Consider the following 4,802-nt stretch of genomic DNA (forward strand, 5'->3'; position numbering starts at 1 on the left):
AAGTCAAACAAGTCAAGATCCACTCAAGTCAAACACAATTCAAGACCCACACAAGTCAAGATCAACACAAGTCAAACACAAGTCAGGATCCACACAAGTCAAACACAAGTCAGGATCCACACAAGTCAAACACAAGTCAGGATCCACAAGTCAAGATCCACACAAGTCAACACAAGTCAGGATCCACACAAGTCAAACACAAGTCAAGACACACAAGTCAAACACAAGTCAAGACACACAAGTCAAACACAAGTCAAGACCCACACAAGTGAAACACAAGTCAAGACCCACACAAGTCAAACACAAGTAAAGATCCACACAAGTCAAACACAAGTCAAGACCCACACAAGTGAAACACAAGTCAGGATCCACACAAGTGAAACACAAGTCAAGACCCACACAAGTCAAACACAAGTAAAGATCCACACAAGTCAAACAAGTCAAGATCCACTCAAGTCAAACACAAGTCAGGATCCACACAAGTCAAACACAAGTCAGGATCCACACAAGTCAAACACAAGTCAGGATTTACAAAAGTCAAGACCCACACAAGTCAAACAAGTCAAGATCCACTCAAGTCAAACACAAGTCAAGATCAACACAAGTGAAGATCCACTCAAGTCAAACACAAGTCAAGACCCACAAAGTCAAGATCAACACAAGTCAAACAAGTCAAGATCCACTCAAGTCAAACAACTCAAGACCCACACAAGTCAAGATCAACACAAGTCAAACACAAGTCAGGATCCACAAGTCAAGATCCACACAAGTCAACACAAGTCAGGATCCACACAAGTCAAACACAAGTCAGGATCCACACAAGTCAAACACAAGTCAGGATCCACAAGTCAGGATCCACACAAGTCAAACACAAGTCAAGATCAACACAAGTCAACACAAGTCAAGATCCACTCAAGTCAAACACAACTCAAGACCCACACAAGTCAAGATCAACACAAGTCAAACACAAGTCAGGATCCACACAAGTCAAACACAAGTCAGGATCCACACAAGTCAAACACAAGTCAGGATCCACACAAGCCAAACACAAGTTAAGACACACAAGTCAAACACAAGACAAGACCCACACAAGTGAAACACAAGTCAAGACCCACACAAGTCAAACACAAGTAAAGATCCACACAAGTCAAACACAAGTCAAGACCCACACAAGTGAAACACAAGTCAGGATCCACACAAGTGAAACACAAGTCAAGACCCACACAAGTCAAACAAGTAAAGATCCACACAAGTCAAACACAAGTCAGGATCCACACAAGTCAAACACAAGTAAAGATCAACACAAGTCAAACAAGTCAAGATCCACACAAGTCAAACACAAGTCAGGATCCACACAAGTCAAACACAAGTCAGGATCCACAAGTCAAGATCCACACAAGTCAAACCCCATCGGCATAAAATAGTCAATTGGACAGGAACATAGAACAGCATAATTACTAACAATTAAAATAGCATAAATGAAAGATGGAAGACATTTAATCATAAACAAAAAACAACGGGCTTAGAAAAACAATTGGCTTAGAAAAAAAAAAGCAATGAAATAAAATAAATGCAAACGATAGGAAAATGCACAAATATAAAATTGTAGATTTTGAAAAAGTACATGTCACAGGGTGACAAAATCCAACTTTGTCCCTAACAAAGCGGGAACTAATGTTCGCCGTGATTGCCTCCCGCCGGACCCCAAAAAAAGGAACACCGGGTTAGTTCCAGGGTAGCGCAAAAATCCCCGAAAATGGGGTGATCAGCCAAACGTCGCTGGCAGCTGTGCATGGGGAGTAAAGCTTCGCGATTGGGACGCGTTGCGATTAGAGGAGTATAAAAGGAGGAAGTACAGACCAAACGGGGCATTGTTTTGGGAGAAGTGTTCTCAGAGAAAGTGTGAGCCATGGTGAAGAGGAAGTGGGGCCGGCGAACGGGCACGGTGCTGTGAGTTGGGAGAAAGAGCAGGCTGATTCAATGAGAAGGTGGTAACCATGGGACAGAAGATCATTTGTGAGAGATCATGAGTAGTCCAAATCAATTTCCATCCTCCTCTCGTGTCTGTGGGACCTCTTGATGTGAATGCCAGTTCAGAAGAAGGGCGACGGCCATATATGAGTATTTCCCACTGAGTGCTGAATTGTTGAGTTGAAGGGATGTGATGCACTGTTTGCTGTGTGAAGTGTAAACCTAAACCCCTGGATGTCCACTTCTTACCGGAGTTTTCCATCACATTCTCACTGCATAAGAAGAGGCTAACATTGCTGTACTTCACAGACCATTGAGTGTATTTATCTGGCAGCCCACTGTGAAGAGAGACACGTGGTGAATGCTTAACTGACTGCTTTGCAGTGAAACCTCCAGCCGTAAGTTCTCTGTCGGTCACTTAAAGAAGATGATTACGTACCTGTATGCTCACCTGTCTGCTTTGCAGTGAAGCTCCCCCGCTGCAAGCTCTGTGTCTGTTGGCCCTGCAAGTGAATTCAAGTTTGTTTGTATAGTCCTTTCACAATACTTGTTTCAAAGCAGCTTTACAGAAAGTGCATTACAGGAAAGTACATGGAAAATTACATTTAGTTAATCATGTTATATTAAGGGCATAACATATCACCAGCATTGAGTCGTCTCTCCACAGGCGTCGAGTCATCTTTCACAGGTGTTGAGTCGTCTCTTCATAGGCATTTAGTCTTCTCATTGCAGGTGTTGGGGCATCTGAAGTCTCCATGAGAGGCTGGATACAAACTGGAGCTGACGAACGCCATTTTTCTCGGGACAAGCGTCCCGAGATAACGGCAGAAAACAGATGGGAAATAATTAGCATAGCTGATGTTCATAATGATTTCCATTACACAGGAGTAGATGTTAAACAACTCTCCACAACCCAACCATACGCGCCAACCCGTTTGACTAAGGCTGTCGAGCCCCACTGTCGCGGTAATGCGTTTCATTGGCAACGGTTCCGTATGGCATACCGCCTACCGCAATAACACAATATCTGCCCAACCACCCATCATTCACACAATACACACAGGAAAAGTAATGACTGTAAATACTATGCAACCTATACAAGTAACCTACAGACTCTTCAAGTTTTAAAGTATTAAAAGCATTCGACCTGATTCAGTCTTTAGTCTAGTTTTAAACTTTGACAGCGAGTCAGAGCGTCAAACCATATTGGGAGGATATTCCAGAGTTTGAGCGTAAATAATTTAAGTTTGAGCCTAACTTTTATTTCTGGAATATTTACATTAATAAATAACTAATGTTAATTACAAGCAATTGTTTAGCAGTGTCGTTAATAATCCTTAAGCAAGAACTGACCACAGAGAAGTCATCTTAACAAATTGTAAGTACCATTCGAACGCTTATAATTTAGGGCAGATTTGACTTATTCGACCTAACCGGAGGATAAAAAATAATAATGTTAAAGGTGTTAAAATTAAAGCGCACACACACCGTAAAACATGGCGCACAACGTGGGGATTTAACTGTTCAATTCTGGCAAGTAATTGAACAGTTAAGTGCCTTCTAAATAGCATGTCTGTGGATATCCATAAGGATTAAAAATGTATTTTCTTTTTTTGGGAAAAAAAAGAATCAAATAGAAGACGACTAGACAAATAATCTTTTCTAGATTAGTATCTTTTTTTCGACTAAGTTTAACACCCAAAACAGGTTAGATGTGCACATAAGAAATAAGTTGAAGGGTGATTAAAAAAAAACTCTAATAAGTCTATTCCAAAGAGGCTAAGCTATGGCAGCAAAAGCCCAGGAAAAATCCAGCATGACTTTTATACAACCATGTACATGGGGTGATTCTCGTATATTAGGATGGCAAAAGATAGCCTTACAGGCAGAGACATCAGTCCAAGAGATGGAACCAGGAGAAACATTCCTTTCAAAGGAGCGACTTTGACTTACTAGTCATTAGGTGTGTAACGTCTCGGAGATGTCAGACAGAACAGCCGCTCCGATTCTGCTGAGGTGAAGCATAATAGAGCCTAGGTCTCTCCCAGAACAGATTGCAATTATTTACAAAGAGCAGTTTCTGTTCATTACACAATGACATTAATAATTCAATTAGTGCAAATAGACTACTGAACCTTTCCTGTCCTTGTCTGTAAGAGGGAAGCAGTTCAGACACGATGATCGTTGCTTCAGGCGATGTGTTGCGTACCATCTCGATCAGGCTCCTGTAGTCCTTCAGAACCTCAGCCTGATGTCGTTCGCTCCCACGTTCAGCACAACAGATCCGACGCGCTCATCACCGTTCAGGATCTCGGAAACCTGTGCAGCAACATCAAGAACATGAGCACCAGGAAAGCAGTGAGTGCGCACCTTATCCTTACCTGAGGTAGCACGGACATGACGGATAATGGATGTGCCCATGATCACGGTGGCGTCGCGTTCCGACTCGAGAAGAGTGGAGAAGCAGTTCCGGGCGGCGGAGAGGTTCTAGCTCTGGTCCTGGCTCACGTCTTCCGCTGTGTGATCCAGGGTGTTGTGTCTGTGCCGGACTGAATGAAGCCAGAGATGATCGCGTCCTCCTGGGCAGAGAAACGCATGGAGTAGACAGTCAGAGTCAAAGAGCAACTAACCACTGACTTGTGAACATCGGCGTGTGATGTTTCAAGCGCTGGCCGCCGATCCAGCAGCTCACAGGCAGAGTCGTCTCTCCACAGGCGTTGAGTCGTCTCTCCACAGGCGTCACTAAACAAGGAATAGACAGTTTCAATATAATGTTCCACACTAAGCATATCAATTACGTTTGGACAACAAAGACTGTGATTTGGACTTTG

General features: G+C 43.0%; 1 long non-coding RNA gene across 1 annotated transcript; it reads right to left on the reverse strand.

The window, feature by feature from the left end:
* Positions 1 to 677: 677 nt before the first annotated feature.
* LOC148964933 (uncharacterized) lies at positions 678 to 3,464 on the reverse strand. Its single transcript, XR_016150701.1, has 3 exons — positions 2,615 to 3,464; positions 2,423 to 2,474; positions 678 to 2,309 (listed from the first exon to the last, which is right to left on the reverse strand). It is a non-coding gene; the product is annotated as an uncharacterized LOC148964933 (long non-coding RNA).
* Between the last annotated feature and the right edge of the window lie 1,338 nt (positions 3,465 to 4,802).

This window comes from Pimephales promelas, chromosome 25, assembly GCF_988280905.1.
Source record: "Pimephales promelas chromosome 25, fPimPro1.hap1.1, whole genome shotgun sequence".
Taxonomy (NCBI): Eukaryota; Metazoa; Chordata; class Actinopteri; order Cypriniformes; family Leuciscidae; genus Pimephales; species Pimephales promelas.